Here is a 22,445-nt window from a genome sequence, read left to right on the forward strand (position 1 = left end):
AATAGTCTCCTTGCAAACTGCTTACCATGCGACTATTTATGATATATATCAGTGTGCACCCCGGATGCTGCAGGGTGTTATTCCAAATATGACACATGAGCTCCTGACTCATGTAATCGTGGATATTGAGCATCCATCTTATGATTATGATATAAGGAGAATTCTGGATCTTCAACTGTTAGATAAAGGTAGTTTAGAACAGGAAACAATCTCAGAAGATCAATTTAAACAACACCTTTCAATGAAATGCACAGATAATGAAAAAGGTTCAATCTACAAAGCTTTAGTTGAGGCTATTCACAATTCATGTCAAACCACTGAAAGCTGTAAATCTTCAAATCATCTTGGTAAACAAGGTAAAAAATTGGTGTACATAAAAAGCAAGAGCAATGAGGCTTCTTCTCAATACTGTGATACTATGGGTGGTCCATCGCAAAGCATAGCTGAAGACCAAAGTGGTGATCATTCAGAAGACATTAACGTTTCAAGAGTTGGCAAGCTTCCTGTTTTTCATGGGAGCATTGTAATGGCTTTTTCAGATACGTTTATTAATTCAGTGCAGAGAATGAGTGGATACTTAAGAAGAAAGTTTAAGCAACTTGCTAATGAATTTGTAGCAGGTGCACAGGAAAAAATACATATTGCAGGCTCAGAACACCTATTTCCTGTTGTCTTAGATTCTGTCTACTTCCGGAATGGAACTCTAATGCTGTTAGGATATGGGGATGAAGAACCCAGGGTCATGGAGAATATCAATGGCCACCTAAAATTTCATGGTGGATACAGAACTTAAATATGGTCCATATGAGAATCTTGCTGCATTTTCATTTTCACCCTTTATTGTTCACTTTGAAGATAACCAACCATTTGCAGTTGTCAAGGAGCTGGTGCGAGAAATAGAAATTTCACATTGGGGAAATGTTCAGATAACTGAAAATTATCACCTTTTTCATGGTGGTGCTCGAATCAAAGGTGGCTTTTCAAGGATTGAATACCAAGCAAGACCCAATGCTAGAGGTGCATCATCTTTTAAGAGTCTAGTGGCAAGACTGCCACCTCGAGCACATTCGGTTTATTACCGAGATGAAATTGGGAATATTTCTACCTCACATTTGAACGCCGACTTTAGAAAAACAGAACTGGAAATTGAACCTCGATATCCTATGTTTGGAGGCTGGCAAGCCACTTTTACAATAGGCTACGGCTTACCTCTACAAGATTTTCTCTTCCAAGCAGCTGATGGCAGGCGTTATCTTAATATTGCTTTTGCATCTTCATTCAGTGATGTGGTCATTGATAAACTTATTGTGAAGGTTGCACTGCCAGAAGGATCTAAAGATCCTTATGCTTCTGTTCCCTTTTCTGCAGACCAACATCGGGAGATAAAGTACTCCTATCTTGACACTATTGGAAGGAATGTTGTGGTACTATCAAAGAAGAATGTGATGCCTGAACATAATGTGTTTTTTCAGGTTTATTATAAATTTAGTACCATTTCAATGCTAGCAGAGCCACTGATGTTGGTCACCGGTTTCTTCTGCTTCTTTCTGGCTTGCATATTGTATTCACATTCCGATTTTTCAATTTCAAAGTCATCAGTTTCATACCTTGCTAAACTACCAAGTAAGGAGATTGACAGTCGCATATCTCCTCATGAGCAGAAGCTTATTGTTTTGAAACAAGAGGTAGATGAGTTGTTGCAGGCAGTTGATGAGATATAACTGATGTCCAGTTAGTCTGATAGGTATAAAGTTCACTGAGAGGAAGGTTTTCTTTTTTGTTATAATTGAGAATGAGCAGCTGTGCCGTTCTGAAAGATTTTATTATGAGAGGATGACTTTTCTTCCTAGCTTTTAATGTTGCAGAATTTAAATAGTTCGTATGTGAGGAGTTTAGAGGAAGACTGTGTTTTTTAAATCACACAGCAGTTTCGTAGCGCGCTACGAAACTGCTGTAGGTGATGTTTTCAATGCAGAATAAACAGTTTGACCGGGAATGTTAGAAGAGAGACACCTGTACATCAATACAACCTACAGCTCATCTGGAGACATGGTGTTTGGTAGCAGCGTTCCATACTTTGAGTTATTAAAGAGTTGGGAACATGCTGCTACATTTTCGGAGGATGGTAGGAGACAGGGACCTTAAAAATAGGTGTTTTGATCCTGATGATAAATGATCCATCAGCGCTAACAGGTATCCAAAGTCAGCGTTCCTTGCATCTGTAGTTCAATCATCTTGAGCCTAACCAACAAAAGACAGCTGTCAAAGATCAAGAAAGGAATCAGGCATACGAGGAGATGAAGTTAAAGTTTTAGTGTGATTAGGAGTCTTTGTAATTACAGCTCAATACTTTATGTATTTAATGAGTTTGCTTAAAAATAGATAAGGGTAGTTAATGATAGGTCATCGAGCTCCCCTCATGCTTGAGGAGGAGACTCGAAGTAGTTAAGTATGTTTTCCTATATATAGTGAAAACTCTGATGTAATAAGGGTTGGAGATTTATGAAAAAACAGAGTTTTGTATATCAGCTTATGTAAAAGACTTTTGACAGTAATATAAAGATTACTTTTTCTTCCCAAGATTCATCATGTGTTCAAGTGCTCAGAATATATGTGGCTTTGTTTTTATCCTTTTATGTTTTACAGCTCACTAAATATGCAATCACTCTGAATTCACCTAGTGCTCAGACTTCCTGTGTATATTTATGAGTTGAGGTTCCTTTTGAGAAATGTTCTGAGTGTTTAACATTATATGCCTTGGCTTCCATGATTAAGTAGTTAATAGTTTACTGCAGAGGTGTTTGACTCCATGAGCCCAATAGAAGAAATGTTATTTTGTTGTTCCAACCAGCTTACTTTCATAAACTGTTTGAAGAGTTAGCCATCTTTTCTTATTAATAATTCCTATCAAAAATCTGTGAGAGAGCCCTCTCTGACTAAGGAGGCTAAGCCTTAGTCTAAAGCCTGGTTTGAAATAGTTGCATGAGATCTTGCTAAGTAGCAGCCCTTAGTACACGATTTTGTGATAACAGTATGCAAGCTCAACTAAAGGGAGATACTCTTCCCACTTACTCTACTAATGCATCACACACATCCTCAACATGTCCTCCAATATCATGTTGACCCTCTCTCTCTACCCATGTGTTTGCGGATGATAAGTTGTGTTAAAGGCCAACTCTGTGCCCAAACCTTCAAATAGCTCCTTCCAAAACTTGGAAGTGAATTCCGTATCCCTTTCTGACACAATCTTATTTGGAACACCATGTAGTCTAACCACATCTCTGATGAATACTTGTGCCACATCACTAGATAAGAACGTAGACTTCACCAGAATGAAGTGTGCAACCTTTCTTAACCTTTCCATAATGACCATGATGGAATCATGTTACTTCACTGTCTTCGGCAACCCTGTGATGAATTCCATGGAAATGACCTTCCATTCCCATTCTAGAATCACAATCGGCTATAGCACACCACCTGGATGTTTACACTCTACCTTCACTTGCTGACAATCAAAGCATCTCACCACAAATTATGTTACATCCCTCTTCAGATTCGGCCAATAGTAATCTCTCTTCGCTTTAGTCAATGTCTTTTGATAACATAGGTGACTTGAATATGGTTTCGCATGAAACTCCATCAATATCACCTTCTTGAGCTCACTGTTATTCGGTACATATATCCTGTCTTGGAACCTGACCAATCCATCTGTTGTAAGACAATAGTCCATGCCTTGTGGACCTGCACCTATACTTGTACATGTACCTGTACTACCACCTGTACCTATACTGAAACATGTACATGTACTTGCACCTGTAAATGTACCTATACCATGACCTGTACATGTACCAATACTATCACTCTGCTACAACCTGTGCAAAATCTCTATATACCTGACATCCTGTTGTCCTGCCTATAAGATCCTATCTTGTAAGTCTGTCCCATAGGAGCTCACAACTACCAAGTGATGTACCTATACCCATCTATTGAGAACATCTACCACTCCGTTCTCTTTACCTTTGACGTACCTGGTCTCGAAATCAAACTCATTGATCGTGGCCAACCATCTAGCCTGCTTGGCGTTCAGATTCGGCTGGTCAAACAAATACCTCAACTCAATATGATCACTCATAAGCACAAACCGCCTGCCAAGAAGATAGTGCCTCCACATTTTCAGTGCATGTATAATCGTTGCTAACTCAAGATCATGTGTCAGGTAGTTCTACTCGTGCTCGTTTAGTTTCTGGGACTCATAACATACCACGTGTCCATCCATATAAGGACTTCACCAAGCCCTCTCTTGCAAGCATCTGTACATACCACAAACTCTTTTTCCATATCCACAATCTATAGTATTGGTGCATGCGTCAACAACTGCTTAAGTTGCTCAAAGCTAGCCTCACACTCCTTTGTCCATTCAAACTTCTTACCTTTCCTTTGCAATGATGTAATAGGATAAGAAATCTGCGAAAAGTTCTTGATGAACCTCCTATAATAGCCTGCCAGACCCATGAAATATCTCACCTCATCCACATTCTTAGGACCTACCCACTCCATGATGGCCCTTATCTTATCTTGGTCTACTACAATGCCTTGGAGAAAACATGTCCCAAGTAGTGCACCTTAGTCTAAAAGAAACTAAACTTGTTGAGCTTAAAATACAACTAATGCTCTCTCAACAACCTCAATATTGTTATTAAGTGTTCCACATGTTCTTCCTTGTTCTTAGAATATACCAGTATATCATGAATGAACACAATAACAAACTTATCCATAAATGGATGCAACACACTATTCATCAACCACATGAATGTAGCTAGAGCATTAGTTAAGCCAAATGGAACAACAACAAACTCATAATGCCCATACCTAGTCCTGAACACATTCTTGTAAATGTCCTCCTCTTCGATGCGTACTTGATGGTATCTAGATATCAAGTCAATCTTCGAGAACATTGTTTCTCCCTTCAACTGATCAAACAAGTCATCAATTCTCGGCAAAGGATATCTGTTCTTGATAGTCACTTTGTTCTATTGCCTGTAATTAATGCATAATCTGAGGGTACCATCTTTCTTCATCACAAACAAGACCGGTGCGCCCCAAGGTGACACACTTGGCCTAATGTATCCCTTGTTCAACATTTCCTCCAACTACAATTTTAACTCAACCAAATCAGGTGTGCTCATCCTGTAAGGTGCTTTCGATGCTAGATCTGCCCCTGACACTAACTCAATCGAAAATTCTACATTCCTATGAGGTGGAAACTTTGTAATTTCCTCAGGAAATATATCCTAAAACTGTTGCAAAGATGGATATCTACTCAACACATCTGCATCCTCAGCCCCCTTACCCTTATCACTGGAAATGTGTATTACAAATATCTTGCACCCTTTCCTACGACTATGCTTTGCGTGCATAGCTATCACCATCCTAACTGTTGTGGCTTTCTTCTTACCTCGCAAGACTCTTGGTTCTCCATTGTCATCAACACACTCAATAGCTTTATCATATCATTCAACCTTGGTTCTATGAAGATACAACCAATCCATGCCCAACAACATACTGTATGAACCCAATGGTAATACATTCAAATGTGTTGTTGTAGGCATACCATTCAAATCAAATGCACAAGCTCTTACCCAATGATGAACTCGCTTCTTCGTACCTATAGCCAACTGCACTAACCAATACTTTGCATGCAATTCCTTATTCAAACCACACTTATCCACCAAGTCAGGACTAACATAGCTATAATTAGATCCAGGGTCAATCAAAATAGAAATAACTTGATCACAAATCTTACCATCCATCTCAATGATAGATGTCTGGTGTTCTGCTTGCCCATTGTCCACTGCTGCATAGATACGTGGAATACTCTGACCAACATCCCCAATAGTCTATGCCTCCTGTGCACTATATATCTTAGGCCTTCCACCCTGATGTTGCGGACAATCTCTCCTAAGGAGTTCCTCACAACATGTCCAACACTCCAACTGACCAGTGCCGTCACCTTTATGTTTTTAGTACTGTTGTGGCCCATTTCCATGTCTAGCTGCATTAAATATCTTTTTTGAAGCCACATTTTCTTTCCCATCTGCATGTTGAGGCCTTGTCCTCTTAGGCTGCCATTTACCTCTACCTTTGTCTCTTCCCTTACATCCATGTTGAGATTCATTCTTACGCTTTGGTTGCTCACAACAATGCATCAGTTTCCCAATAACTTTCTCAAGTGACTGAGGTTCATCATACTCAATATGATATCTAAATGCTAATGGAAAACCATTGAAAAATATCTTAACTTTAGCCTTCTCATCAGTAAGATATGATACATACCTCAATAGTTCCAGAAACTTGGTCGTGTACTCTTCGTCTGTCATTGATCCCATCTTTAACTCATAGAATTCTTTAGCCTTACTGTCGTAGTACCTTTCTGACAAGTACTTCTTCCTGAAAAGTCTCTTGAATTCCCGCCAGCTCAAGTCATTTGTCCTAATGTCTCTAACCCGCTTAACATATTCCCACTAGATGTTTGCTTTACCTTTCAAGCTGAAGATAGCTATTCTAGCCTTCATGTTATCTGTGTACTCATGCAACTCAAAGAATTTGTTCATCCCAAGTATCCAAGCCTCTACATCTTCTGGCTTCTTCACATCTCCATCAAAAGTAGGTGGTTTTTCTTTCTTGAATTCATCTGGTAAGTATCCCCTATCATTCCTCCTGTAAGGATGATAGCGACGACAATCATGATGTCTATCAGAACCAAAACTAGAATAATACATGTACTCATCGCCCCTCCTTTCCGGAGTGTCCAACAACCTACCATCTCTCACTATGTCAAATCTATCTGACTTGTGTCTACTAGGATATCTACTGCCATATGCTCCATTAGTCCCATCCTCATGTGCATGGTTGATTTGAAGCGGCCCTTGTCGCTGCAGTTCTGACAAACTCTGAAGAAGTATAGCATTGACCTCTTCTTGCTTCTCTTGTGCTTGTATGATCCGGTCATTATCTGCCTTACAACTCCTTATCTCTTCCTTCAAGCTTCTTAATGTATCGGCCAAATCAGAAGTATGCCCCACACCACGTCGCTCATCTAATTCATAGGGAGATTCTATGTACTCTACCACCTTTCTAACCATTTGATCTTTCTCCTCCTGGAATGCATAATATGTAAGATAAACCAAATCACAATAAACCAACGTACCTTATTTTAGCTTAGGAGGATACCTTGTCTACAAGATCACCAAATCAGCGTGATACATGTATAACATAATCATAACAACGTATAGACATACACAAATAAATGTATCAACACATAAACATCACTCTAACTAGGATCCAGTCATCAATGCAAGGCCATATCAACAATGCATGCTATGACCTCATGCATGAAAACAACCATTACTCCATTATACACATTGCTACATGCAACCAACAATATGCATAAGTAATGCCTAGCCAACTACAAATGTGCATAAATGCATCTAGTCGAACATAATCGATCAGTTCTTGCATTCAAACTACAAGGCTGATGCATGTAATCAAAATATTCAAAATGTAACCTAACATACAAGGATGTAAGTAGGTGACATAAAATCAACATGTAAGCGACAAATAAACCTATACAGTCCATCACATACTCATGTCAAATAATCTTCACGGAATCAACATCAAATTCTCCATGATAACCATACTACAACCCTAATCTAACATCAAGTAATTGCAACAAGTATATAAGTGTAAGAGACACACATGCAACTGACATGCATGCATGACTAACACATTCAACCCATCTAGTCTGAGAGTTCAACCACGCTACGCTACCACTTTGTAACACCCTCCTCCCACATCCACCAAAGTAACCATGCCAATGGGGGTAAACATGAGACGAGAGGCTACTATGATCCGATTCGACCTCTTATGTGGCCTTAAGGAAGTGGAATCGACGAAACCTCACACACAGTCTTCCAACAACATCAACAGAACCCTTAGGAGACAGGTCAACCACTCAGACAACATGTACCTAGTTCCCACCATTGTTCTGTACCTCTTAGGCCATAGTCACTCTCATGTTATGGGCAAGAGGGCGACCAGAGACCTAAAGTCACTCTAATAGGCCTGCCTGCTAGTAACTGTGAACCAAACTTGCCAGTTTTGTGCCAGCGACCCCAAGAATTAAGCCACTTTTTCAGGCCCAGAGCCCAGGCCACTGCCCAGAATGGAATGATAGCTCAAAATCAGATAAAGTATAGGGAAACAATGATGCAAAAGTAAATGGTTTATCAAGGCCTTAACCATACCAATACTAACCATGACAGGCATTTCATCAAACATATTGTCAACATGTAACCTACAGGTGTAAACAACATAATTAAGTGTAGGGATCTCATACTTATCTGAGAATCACCATGAACCATTGTTTCCTCATGTCTTTTGTTGTCGTATCACTTACTAGGTCATAGATACAACATCCATTCAAATACAAGTAAAAACATGCTGAGAGACAAACATAGTTGCTACCATCAAATATACATCTAACCAACATAATCAGAACAGAATTACAATGAACATATCAGCCATCAAAATCCATATATACATTAGTACATCTACACATGAAAATCAATGGAATGAATTTCCCATTAATCAATGCAATGAACCAACCAGAGATGGGACTACCACGTTCCACCCAACCATAGATTGGATGAGCCAAGACTCTCTTCAACCAATCACCCTTGTGCCATATTCCAAGCATGAATGTGGGACTCATAGAACAAATCAAAAACATCAATCAATGTGGATGCCACCAAAGTTCTTCGCCTACACTGTGAGGAATTTGAGTGCCTCCTAGTCTCTTAAGCTTCATCGTGCATCTGTAATCCGATCCAAGGATCACTAGGCCCTACAACGAGAATACTCTCTAGGCTTTACCGTGCATTCCATCCCAGAATCACTAGGCCTAACGGAGAGAAAATCTACCTCTTGGCTTTACCGTATATCTCGCCATTCACCGCAAGGATTCCTAGGCCCAGCGAGGCACACTATCTAGCTTTACCACAACCCACAATCTGGTTCAGGGGCTACTAGGCCATTGGCTTCATGCATCTTCAGTCTGGTTTAGGGACCACTACTACCATGTGTTTTTCAATTCGAAGATCCGCCCCACTTGGCTTTGAATCCAATCTGGCCATCCCATACAAACCGTACGAAAGAACCCATCTCATCAAATCTATCAGGAAATGGCAAGGCTAGGCTGAAAATACTATCACACTTGGCAAAACCCATGCCATGGTAGAAAAGAAACACATGGAATCCCATGCATGCCAAATATAGCAAGGAAAATACACATGCAAGCCAATACCTACAATGAAGTCTGTTTTAGCTGCTTGGTCCCTCCTTTCCCTACTTGCTCTTTTCTTCCTCTTGCCTTCTTTACTTTTCTTGCTCCAATGCCAAAGTGCTCCCAAGAAAACTCTAAGTGTCCAAGAGTATGAGAAAGAGATAGAGAATAATGAAAGAGCTCCAAATCTAAACTAGAAAAAGGTTACCAACTCATCCTCATAAGCCTTTTTATGAATGAGGCCTCGATTTTCTTCATTTTCCCTTATTTTTCTTCATTTTCCTCCTCACATGCAACCTGTGACCTTTCACCTCCCTTTTCTCCTAATTTCCATTATTTTCATAAATAAATGTGACAAAAATGTCATTTTTCCTTTCCAAAGCCTTAGTCGTTGCCTTTGCCAATCTCCTTAGCCATAAATAACCAAATGAACACACAATAGGATGTCTTGCCCAACATTTAGCTTGCAATAAGTGTCCCATTATTGTTTTTAACTTTTATTACATGAAATTTCACAAGGGTTGTTACAGTGCAGAATGTTGCAGAACATGTGATAGAGGCACTGTTGGAGGAAGCACGCAACGAGGACAAGTAGGGGACAAAAACTCTGTAGCAGTTCAACGAGGCCTACAACAACATCGCAACAAAAATCGGAGGCAATCAGTTGAGTGACTCGGGACAAGTCACATGTGAGTGTTGGGGGCCTGTTGGGCGCAGCCCAACTTGGCCTAGATTTTGATGAAGACTCCACATTTTGGGGAGCAAAGTACGAAGTAAAGGATGCAACGAAGCGTGAAGTGGACCATGTAGTGGAGCAGCGGAGTGCCAAAATGGGCCACGCATTAGATATACTGCACTGTATATGGCTTCAGAGCGGGTCAAAGCCCCTCCCTTTTGTTAAAAGAATGTAATTTTGTGTATGATAAATGGTTTTTGACCACAATAGCTTGTATTAGGGGCATCCATAGTATATGGACCATGGATTTGCGATTATATATCCCTCGATGTAATAGTATATATAGGGATGAATAATAAAGAAGAGAATCATAATCTTATGATCCAGATCTGTGTTATGGTTGTATCTTGTTGATCTGTACTTTGGAAGAAAGGCAAGGCTCTACAGCTAAGTGCACAGAGGCCTAAGTCCACAACTGAGTGCGCAAACTGCCTATAGTTGAGTGCGCAGGCCAAGAACTATTTGTTGTACAAATTCTCTATTATAACAAATAGTTCTTGTGGATGTAGTCCCACATTGGGATGAAACATGATAAAATATGTGTATCCATGTGTTTATGTGCTTATTATCTATTGTAGCGTAGTAGTTTTATTATGTAGAAATTTTGAATAATTTAACACATATTCAATGGAGATTATCCTAATCATGTACTATTGCGGAAAACATACACAATACATAAGCTCCTCTACGTTGATCATCAATATAGCAGCATCAATAACAATAAAACATCAAGAGCATTCACACATTAACACAGTATGTATCCCGGGGAAAGCATCTCGCTAAAAACCCCAACTATCTGTATATTAATGATTGAGTCATGTAACATTACACAGCATAATACTTCTCACAAGTATCTCCACCTCTGTTACACACAATACAGCTCAGATCTGATCTCCAAATCTCTTCCACTGCTTGCCTGCCTCCACTGCTCAATACCTGCTCAAGAACTGATGAGAATGGCTCACCAAACTCGTTTTTCACCTACAAAATAGTCACTCACACTTTGTTGGACGTGAGCACAAGCTATAATGTGGGCCAATATGTGAGCAAACTCATTGGCATACTCAATGCCTTGATTGTGCAATATATGGTGCACAACTATAGTCACAACTGATAGCAATCTGATTCTCTACCACATGTCCCTGTTGAACTGAACATGCACTGACATGCAACTAAGTTAACTGATGTATTCATTAGTTGTATTATGAGTTAATAACTTGTGAATTAATTAATAACTAATTCACCCAACTCATCTCTAGTCTATTTGCTAGTTAGACTAAATACAACCAGTTTAACAAAGCTAAACTGAACACAACTCCATCAACTCCACAATCAACTCCACCAAACTCAACTGATTGAGTTCTAACTGAAGTCATGCATGCAACAACTCAACTGACTCATAAGAAAAGTGTATTTCCTTCTGACAGCTGCATGTGCCACCTCTGTAGCTCAAACTGAAGTGCTCCAAGAGAATAAGATTAAGTTTATAGTCCAAATATTATTGTGAGATAATAATATTTGACTTTTCTATTTTTGACAGCCAGTCTAAAAATAGACTTTGATCACTCACACTGTGATCACTCACACTTTCATCAAAAATAGAAGTCCATCTATTTTTTCCCAACTTGATCAATCATCCATAAACAACAACCTGCAATCCATAGACATGATCAATATGTCTAAAAATAGACATAGTCTAAAAATAGACTTGCGCCAAAAATAGCCTGTGGGCCCACTTAGTGAAGGCGACTCTTTTCACTAAGCTCCATCATCTTGTTGCAATCTCAACACTCCCTCTCGACAAGATATGGATTATCAGCAACCCCTATCCTGCCTCGGTGGTACTCGAATTTGCTCCTGGTGAGAGCCTTCGTCAGAATATCAGCATCCTGATCCTCCGTTGGAATGTACGAAAGTAACATGATCCTCCGCTACACACAATCTCTGATATGATGGTACCTGATGTCAATATGTTTAGATCTATCATGAAATACAGGATTAGCCGAGAGTTTAATGCAACTCTGGTTATCACAGTAGGATCCAAATGAGAACCGAACAAACCAACTAGGATCTTCCTCATCCATATAGCCTCGCATGCAGCCAAACTTGCTGCCATATACTCGGCCTCCGCTGAACTGAGTGCCATGGATCTCTGTTTCCTGCTGTACCAAGAAACTGTTGTCGATCCAATACTGAAGACCCCTCTTGATGTGCTCTTTCTGTCTGTTGGGCTCCCTGCCCAATCTGCATCCGTGAAGCCACATAGCTTCACCTCATCCTCCTGTCTGTACCACAAACCATATCCCGATGTGCCTCTCAAGTAGCGCAATACATGCTTGCCCGCCTTCCAGAAGAGCTTGGTAGGCTTAACCATAGCTTGTGAAAGCTGGTTAACTGCATAGCATATATCAGGTCGTGTATTGACCAAATACATCAGCGACCCCACCAACTGTCGATAAACAGTGGCATCCACTTCTTCTCCCGAAGTGGCATCCTCCTTCCTCCAACCTCCAGGAAGAGGAGTATCAACAGGCTTGCAGCCATGCATGTTGAACTTCTCCAGTATCTCCCAAGCATACTTGCCCTGAGAAACAAACAGTCCACCACTGCGCTGCCATATTTCCAATCCTAGGAAATAGTGAAGGAGGCCCAAATCCTTCATCTCAAAATCTGTAGCAAGATCCTTCTTGCATGACAGTATCAACAGCTCATCACCCGTTAGAATCAAATCATCAACATACAGTACAATGATAAGCAACTTACCCTCCACCACAATCTGGTATAGGTTCGGATCCGCCTCGCTCTTGGAGAATCCAAGTCCTGTGAAATAGCTGTCTATCCGTGTGTACCAAGCACGTGGTGCTTGCTTCAACCCATACAACGCTCTCTTGAGCCTGCATACATGCGACTCGCTGCTGAAGACTTCAAAGCCTTCGGGTTGCTCAATGTACACCTCCTCCTCAATGACTCCGTTGAGGAACGCAGTCTTCACATCCATCTGATGAATGTGCCATCCCATCTGCGCTGAGAGAGCAAGAATCGTCCGTATGGAAGAATACCTTGCGACAGGTGCAAAGGTCTCCTCATAATCGATCCCCTTAATCTGTGAAAAGCCTCGGGCAACAAATCTTGCCTTGTACTTCTCCACACTCCCGTCAGCTGCCTGCTTAACTTTGTAGATCCATCTCGAACCCACCACTAATTTCCCTTCCGGTCTAGGAACAATCTCCCATGCACTGTTTCTGACAATAGAATCATACTCTTCCACCATGGCGTCTACCCATGCGGGATCCTCCACAACTTCCTCGAAAGAGGATGGCTCAGTCACAACACACTTGCTCATAAGAGCCATGTATTCAGTGTACCGATCAGGTGACTGTCTCTGCCTGCTTTGGGCTGTAGGTGGTCCTACAACTTTCTCTGCATCTTGAGCCAGTCGCTCAGCTTCTGTCAAGCGCTTTTACCCTCTGATGGTTGGCGCTGCATGAGTGGTCTCTTCCACTCCATGAACTTGGTCCTGTGGCTGATCCACGTCCTGAAGCTCATCCTTAGGAGCTAATAGCTCCTCGTCTGCATGCAAGTGTAGCTCCCTCTCAAGCGAACACTTCATGGCTTTCTCCTCCTGAAATTTTATATCCCGTCGCACAACAGTTTTACCACTGTCTTGCAAATACACACGATAGTTGTGGGGCATATCAGTGTACCCCACAAATATCCCAACCTCTGCGGTCGGCTCCAACTTCTTCCTGGCATCCTTCGTCACATGCATGTAAACGTTAGCACCAAAAATCCTCAAATGAGAAAGATCAGGCCTCTTACCAGAATAAGTCTCCTCAGGTGTACTCATGCCAAGTATCCTATGAGGACAACGGTTCTGCACATAAACTGCTATATTGCATGCTTCCGCCCACAAGTGAAGGGGTAGGCCCTGATCATGCAACATTGCCCGTGCAGCACCCACAATCGTTCTGTTCTTCCGCTCAGCTACCCCGTTCTGCTGTGGGTTATGGGGAGCTATGAGCTCTCTACGAATCCCTTATGTCTTGCAGAAATCCTTGAACTCGTCCGAGATGTATTCACCACCATTATCGCTCCTAAGAGCCTTCACCTTCTTCCCCGACTCCTTCTCGACCATTGCTTTGAATTTACAGAACTTTGAATATGTCTCGCTCTTCTTCTGCATGAAGAAGATCCAACACTTACGAGAGAAATCATCAACAAAAATCACATAATACCTGTGTTTTGCTATCGAAGCGACTGAGAAAGGTCCACACACGTCTGTGTGAATTCTCTCAAGGATCGTCGTGGCGCGACTATCCTTCTTGTGAAAGGTGGCTTTCACAAACTTCCCCAAAGTACACCCCTTGCACTGATCTGACTGCGCAAGTGTGCCTTTAGGAAGCCCTGTAGTGATCTGCTGCAGTATCTTCAAGGCTCCATGGTGAAGGTGACCCAATCTCTTGTGCCACAACTCGCCATCATCCTGGCTCACCAATCCTTCTGGCTTGCCTGCCATTGCTGCGCATCCATCTACATGCAACTGATAAAGGTTCCTCACTCGAACCCCTATCTTCCGGGTCTCACCAGTTGTCTTGCTGCGCAGGAAGGCCTTTCCCTCGCTGAAAACAACATCATACCCCTTGTCTTCTAACATCGCCACTGAGATGAGATTCTTCTTCAATCCTGGAACATGCATGACTTCCTTCAATACAAAGGGTTTACCAGACTCCCTCTCAAAGGAAATGGTACCGATACCGGTCGCACTGTATCTACCATTATCGCCCATCTCGATGTGCACTCCAAGATCTTTGTCCTCCAGATCAGAGAACAAATCTCTATCTCCCATCATGTGAAAAGAGGCACCACTGTCCAAGAACCACACTGATCCCATCACACTTGAAACCAAGCATGCGATCAATGAAAAATCAAGCTCAAACTGAGAAGCTAAGGCCTCTCCCCCTGCAGATCCAGCAGCTTGCTTGTTCTTCTTCTTCTGCGGACAATTTGTGGCATAGTGTCCGTGCTGGTGACAGTGAAAACACTTCACCTTGGACATATCCTGCTTCTTGCCTTTCACACCAGACTGAGAAGCTTCCTTGTTCTTCCCCTTCTTTGCTTTGGCAGCCAAAGCACAATTCTCTTCATCAGATACCTTTGATGAAGATCCATTCTCACCTTTATTGTTACTGAGTTTATCCTTGAGCGCCAGGTCGCTCTTGCTTTGGAATAACATTTGCAATCTGTTGAAAGACATTTCAACAACACTGCTGCAAATTCGATTTTCCACCAGCTCCAAACTCAACCGCCTCCGATCTAAAATTTGTGAGAACACAATATTTCTCGTACAGAGATTGACTGTATGGGCATTCACCGAATATCTCACCTTCCAAAGGAAGGATGAATCCAAAGGCTACCTGGCCCGATTACAGACTCTGCCTGAAGAAATAGAATGTAAACACTTCCTGAATAGTAGATCTGATGATCAACAGCTCTGATACCATGTAGAAATTTTGAATAATTTAACACATATTCAATGGAGATTATCCTAATCATGTACTATTGCGGAAAGCATACACAATACATAAGCTCCTCTACGTTGCTCTTCAATATAGCAGCATCAATAACAATAAAACATCAAGAGCATTCACACATTAACACAGTATGTATCTCGGGGAAAGCATCTTGCTAAAAACCCCAACTATCTGTATATTAATGATTGAGTCATGTAACATTACACAGCATAATACTTCTCACAAGTATCTCCACCTCTGTTACACACAATACAGCTCAGATCTGATCTCCAAATCTCTTCCACTGCTTGCCTGCCTCCACTGCTCAATACCTGCTCAAGAACTGATGAGAATGGCTCACCAAACTCGTTTTTCACCTACAAAATAGTCACTCACACTTTGTTGGACGTGAGCACAAGCTATAATGTGGGACAATACGTGAGCAAACTCATTGGCATACTCAATCCCTTGATTGTGCAAGATCTCGTGCACAACTATAGTCACAACTGATAGCAATCTGATTCTCTACCACCTGTCCCTGTTGAACTGAACATGCACTGACATGCAACTAAGTTAACTGATGTATTCATTAGTTTTATTATGAGTTAATAACTTGTGAATTAATTAATAACTAATTCACCCAACTCATCTCTAGTCTATTTGCCAGTTAGACTAAATACAACCAGTTTAACAAAGCTAAACTGAACACAACTCCATCAACTCCACAATCAACTCCACCAAACTCAACTGATTGAGTTCTAACTGAAGTCATGCATGCAACAAATCAACTGACTCATAAGAAAAGCATATTTCCTTCTGACAGCTGCATGTGCCACCTCTGTAGCTCAAACTGAAGTGCTCCAAGAGAATAAGATTAAGTTTATAGTCCAAATATTATTGTGAGATAATAATATTTGACTTTTCTATTTTTGACAGCCAGTCTAAAAATAGACTTTGATCACTCACACTGTGATCACTCACACTTTCATCAAAAATAGAAGTCCATCTATTTTTTCCCAACTTGATCAATCATCCATAAACAACAACCTGCAATCCATAGACATGATCCATATGTCTAAAAATAGACATAGTCTAAAAATAGACTTGCGCCAAAAATAGCCTGCGGGCCCACTTAGTGAAGGCGACTCTTTTCACTAAGCTCCATCATCTTGTTGCAATCTCAACATATTACAGTTGCATTTATTACATCACAGTAATGATTAAGGGTTTATATGATATGCTTTAAGTGATGAATATAATGTGGCAAAGTAATGTATGAATACGAAGTAATTTATGAATGTTAAGTATAAGAAAACACAAAAATACCACATCACATCATCCCTCAAGGTTGCAGAAACCTGGTTTTGCATCCTCCCATAATCACTTTGGGTGAGACTGTGATATGCTTGCAGATTGTTATCGAAAGGGCTAGTGATTAAGGGTTTTGTTGGTGCACAGTAAAGAATCGAACTTGGTCATCCCAACCTAAGCCAACAAATGGTTCCACTATCAAGATTGAGATTTGTTTGAGGGATATGTGGATGTGGCATCTATCAAAGAAGGAAATTCAAGATTGGGTAGAATAGAAGGAACGAGAATTTGCAGATCAAGAGAATAGAAGCCATTGTCTGTCATCTGAAAGGTGGTTACAGAAGTATATTTCCGAAGATCAATATAAAATTTTCTTCGGTTTGTTTCATGTTGAGTTGTATGAGTGGATATCAAGGTTTACCGAAAGAAAGGATTGTTTTAAAGGAAACGAACCTAAGGAGTGGACCACTGAATTGATACGACGACTCAAGAACACTGACAATAGAATTTCAAGAGCTGTTGATTTTTGGATTGATAACATCTTGGGAGGATTCATTACTTAGTTCGTGGTAGACTCGAGTGTGTCCTACAATGAAGTAGAATGAATTTTTTTCAAAGGAAAGCGAGGTAAGTACTTGAGATCTCTAAAACATATGATTAAGATGCTTTTGTGTGAAAAGGGAGTCTTACGAATGTAGCTAGATTATTAGTTTACTTATGTTTGGGAAAATATCTGAAGAAGAGACTAGAACAATGCGAAGTGGAAAAATATATAGAATAGACACTAGAAAGAGATCTCGTGGCCAAGATCCAAAGAATTTCATAGAAACTAACTATAGCCCTCTTTTGAGTGAATCTGAAAGTGAAGAAAGCCTCCGTAAAAACCTTGAAGTAACTCTACAGTATTCACCCTTCCAGCCTGAAAGTTCACCAAAGCCAGAATCTAGTAATAGTCAAGGTAATTTTGGTTTTCCCCGTCCCCTTACCTCTTACCTGTCTCCCCTTACGAATCCCTCCCCCTCCCCCTTTGAGAATAAATATGGTCGATGATATTAAGTTACTTGTTTTTAAAGGAATTGGATTGGAAGATTCAGAACAATTTTGGTTTTAGTGCGATGCAGTATGGACAACGAAGTAGGTTCATGATGATAATATAAATAAAGTGCAGCTTGTCATGACACTTCAGGATAAAGAATTGACATGGTACATGAAGTATTCGAGCACTCAGACAGATCATTCACAGACATAAAAATAACGTTGGTAAAAGAATTTAAGAAACCGAAGTTTGAATCACAGTGTATCACCGAGTTAAAGGTGGATCATGTGATCTTTGACATAGCTTCGCAAAAACATAAAATGTATGAGCAACACCATAAAATTTATGTGACTTCAATTTATTCGCAATTTGAAGCAAAAATATATATACATAGTAATATCTGGGGTGCCCATACATCAACAAGTTCATGAAGTGACAATTGTTCCCCTGAGTTAAGTAATTCATCATTTAAAAATGATGAAAATTGAATAAGTTCAAATAAATATATCAGTGATTTTTGGAGACAAAATGTATATATAGTTCAACATAATATATTTATTTGTAACATGCATTATAGTTGATCTTGCAAATGTGATTTTATAGTTCACTAATCATAGCTTCCTAGAACATGCCTCGGAAAGGCTCCAATTATCGCGAGCCATAGATCGCTCCAAATGATCTCTACAAGATGTTGCATATCTCTCGAGTTCTAGTCGATCCATCCCTCTCAAAACCTCATCTGGAACACTAACAAATGGTGTAATTCATTCATCACTCTTTGAATTCTTCCTCTCCCATAAGCCAACTGACAGTGCTTGCAAAACATCCTGAACATTCTCTCAAATCTTGTCCCTTCTCTGAACTCCTATGTTGGATGCAACGACAAGCTCATCTCAAAGTGCAACCACTCTAGGTGGTGAGGGTGTTAAATAAGGTGTTGGACCCCTAAATCCAACATCTCGCATAACATAAGGTCATTCATATGTATGACCTTTCCGAGCTCCATATAATTTGGATCCTATATCTGTATAATTGGGATCCATGTGCTCTTGAAACTCGGTGGACAACATCCTCACAAAATATTATAGCACCTCATCATTATTGGGGAACTTCTTGTATGCGTACATGAACTTCTAATAAACAAATTATTCAATATGAGGGTCATTAAATCTTGCGAGCTTCATACGTTTTTTTTGTCTTCAAGTCACAAGTCAAACAATGAGATGGCCATTTCTTTAGTGACCCCGTTTTTCACTTCATTAAAGGAGTGTCTATCAATAACTGATGTTCTCCTCCTACATATCATGTCAAAAATAATCTTGATAATTGGTCCAACCCCATGATACGCCTCTATGAGAATCTCTGAACTTTGCAAAAGTATTTGGAGACAATCTCTAGTAAGGCTAGAGATATTGTTATTTTCTAGCTCATTCTGCAATCTCGCGCTATGTTATTTCATGTCATCGATAGTAAGAGTGGAGATGTTGTCTTACCAAGGCATCCTCTCAGGAACATCTCTAGGATGGGGGTAAAGAGGTTCATAGTTTTCATTGTATACATATTGTCGTGCCTTATGACCTATCCCACCACGACAACATCCCATAAGAGAATGATCAAAACCTGGAACATGATAAATGTTCACATATATTTAAATATAAATAACTTTCACTTGGACAATTCATATTTAAAAGTTGTCTACATTTAAAATTACATGGTCCAAGAACTATCTCATTCTTTGAGTTGCCTGTCTGAGGACGATTGTCCCCTTCTGAGGAAACAAACTCAAAGCTATTATGGCTTGTATAAAACATCAAATTTCTAGTTGTGCATAAGTATGAGAGATAGGATAAATTTTAACATTAAACATGTCTTGAACAAGATTTATGTTCATCTTTCACTTGAATGTTCCTAGATAAGTCACGGGAATCAGTATGGCAAACCTTATGCTCAGTTCTTTCATCTATGGATGATGATTTTTTTTCACATTAAATGCATATGAAAGAAGAAATTATTCACATTTTAAACTTTAAATTTATATTGTAGACTTGAACATGTTAACTAGCAATTAAACATTTACATGTACCATGGACAATAGAGCCCTCAGAATTGTGTCTACTCATGAGGGAAGCCCTGTCATGTACAAAACTATTAGGTGTGGAGCTTGATTATCTTCCCAATTCTAAGGTCTTGTTTCAACCGTGTTTTGATCCCAGTCCCTGATGGGGGGTGTGGGGGGGGCTTTCCCCCCCACTATTGCTACCAGGGGGTCCAGGGGGTTTCGGTGGCAGTGCCCCCAAAGCAAAAATTAAAGAAAAAATTGTCTTGTGAAATATTTTAATTTCATAGTCAATCTAGGTCGTTCATTAGGCAGAAGATTTGAAGGTATAAATTATGTTAATTTAGGGGTTTTTGGCCCTAGATGGCGACCCTCATTTTATATGAGGAAATTGTATTGTGGTTGTGTATTATTCTGCATGTGAGAAAAAGAGAGGAGATTGTGTGAGAGTGAGGAGGAAGTTACAATGGATTTGTTGTAGGTTGTATCCCTTCAGTTTGTTCGATAACATAAAAGGAAGAACTGGTTGTTTCTCTGTGGACGTAGCCCAAATTGGGTGAACCACATATATCTATGCCTCTCTTGTTTTATGCTTTTTTGTGTTTGTGTTTCTGCAATATTTTATGTATTCCATTGCTCTGTTATTCAATTTCTAACCAAAACATCAGATTTTCAAACACAAGTATGAGACATGCAATAAACTTTTGTGCATTAAACATCTCACTTCAATATTTCTATTTAGATTTTACCTAAACCAACTTGCCATAAAATGGGTTGGTTCTCAAAGGTGGAGTACTAAAATCATTATGACCAACCTCAATCTCAACCCATGCACCTATCCACAACGATATTTTTTCACATTAAACACATGCCAAAGAAGATTATTCACATGTTAAGCATTAAATTTATAGTGTAGTGTTGAACATGTTTACTAGCAATCAAATGTGTACTTGTATTACGACTAAGAAACCCCTCGAAATTGTGTCTAATATGCTTGTTGGAACCTGACGCTACTCCTCCCATGGAGAGGCCTTGCAAAGGGTCATTGGAGGGGGTATTTGATGCCATTATTCCTATATACAAGAGGACAAGTTATTAATATTGGATTTGCTTTTGGTAAATATCAAACTTATTTTTGGCATGCAACTTGTGTTCTTTAAAATCAATCAACACGAAAACATATATTCTATAGTATGTACCATGGAGTATTTATTTTATTCTCTTGAGAGTTCTCATTTTTAAAATGTTATTATGACTCATAAATAAATTAGCATTTGAAAATCAATACTTATCTGTATCGCCACATTGTCATTCTCCAATATGGCATTGGAAAGTATTCTCATTGTCCCACTGATTACCAAAGATGCTCCCAATTAAGTAGCATCCTCAAGAAGACCCCATGCCAACTTAAAAATATTTGTCTAATGACCTAGCCAAGTTGAAGTTCACTGTGGGTAAATTAACTTTCATTAAAATATTTTACTCTTAACCAATGTAGAAGTCCTTCTATTAGATCATCTATGTGAATAAGTACTCAAAGACAAAACAAGATCATCCTTGTATGGAAATCAACCTACCATTTGTTCTAGGATATGTTGATGAGATTTAGTATGTTCTATACATTTGAATTCCCATATTAGAAATTTAGAATAATTTCATGATGTTGTTTATCAACAATTGGATTATTTCCAAGTGTTATGATCACACCAAGGAACTTGATTTAGTATTCCTAATTTCAACATGGCATCGTGTTGACAAAGAAAGAATTTGAAATCACGAAGACCAATATCAAGTTACTTTGCATGATCATAACACTTGTAAAATTCCAACCGCTAGACCATCATGTGTTGAAAAATCTAGCTAAATTTCCTAATATTATTCTTGATAAAAAGCAACTTCTCAAGGCTTAAAATTATGTTTGATACTTTGATACAAGGAAAAGGAAAATTGGGGTCTCTAGTGGTGGGATAATTCAATTTCATCCAAATTAGGGATATTTCTTTTACTCATAATTCCATTTATGTTGAGTTGTTCTCATATGATCTCATTTTTTTGACTTTTTTTCTCAGCTGGGAGTTCAATAAACCCAAGAAAAATAGTAGTCACAAAACCACAAAGTATTAATAGAGAAATTTGTAACTGATCTCAATTTACTATAAGGTTTAGAGGTCTCTAGCACAAGAAACACTTCCCTACATTTCCCCATTTTGAAAAGAATTATGCCCACTTTGGCCTTGGTTCCGCAACACCTCCAATGATGAAGCTCTTAATAACAAGATATGAATAGTGGGGACTGTGTTGACTAAAGATTCTAGTGAAATCCATAGACCCACTCAAACAAAGTTTTTTAGAGGTCTTTAGTCTATCATAATTATTCCACAATCAAGTGAACACACCACAACTTTTTCCAAGAACATACAAGTATGCTTGTATAGAAAACTAGGACTCACTATAAT

General features: G+C 39.6%; 1 pseudogene; it reads left to right on the forward strand.

Moving 5' to 3' along the window:
- Positions 1 to 773: 773 nt before the first annotated feature.
- LOC149228494 (dolichyl-diphosphooligosaccharide--protein glycosyltransferase subunit 1A pseudogene) lies at positions 774 to 1,786 on the forward strand (annotated as a pseudogene).
- The last annotated feature ends 20,659 nt before the right edge of the window (positions 1,787 to 22,445 follow it).

Source organism: Pinus tabuliformis, chromosome J, assembly GCF_031772625.1.
Source record: "Pinus tabuliformis cultivar Carrire ecotype Pingquan chromosome J, CPIR1, whole genome shotgun sequence".
In the NCBI taxonomy this organism is placed as follows: domain Eukaryota; kingdom Viridiplantae; phylum Streptophyta; class Pinopsida; order Pinales; family Pinaceae; genus Pinus; species Pinus tabuliformis.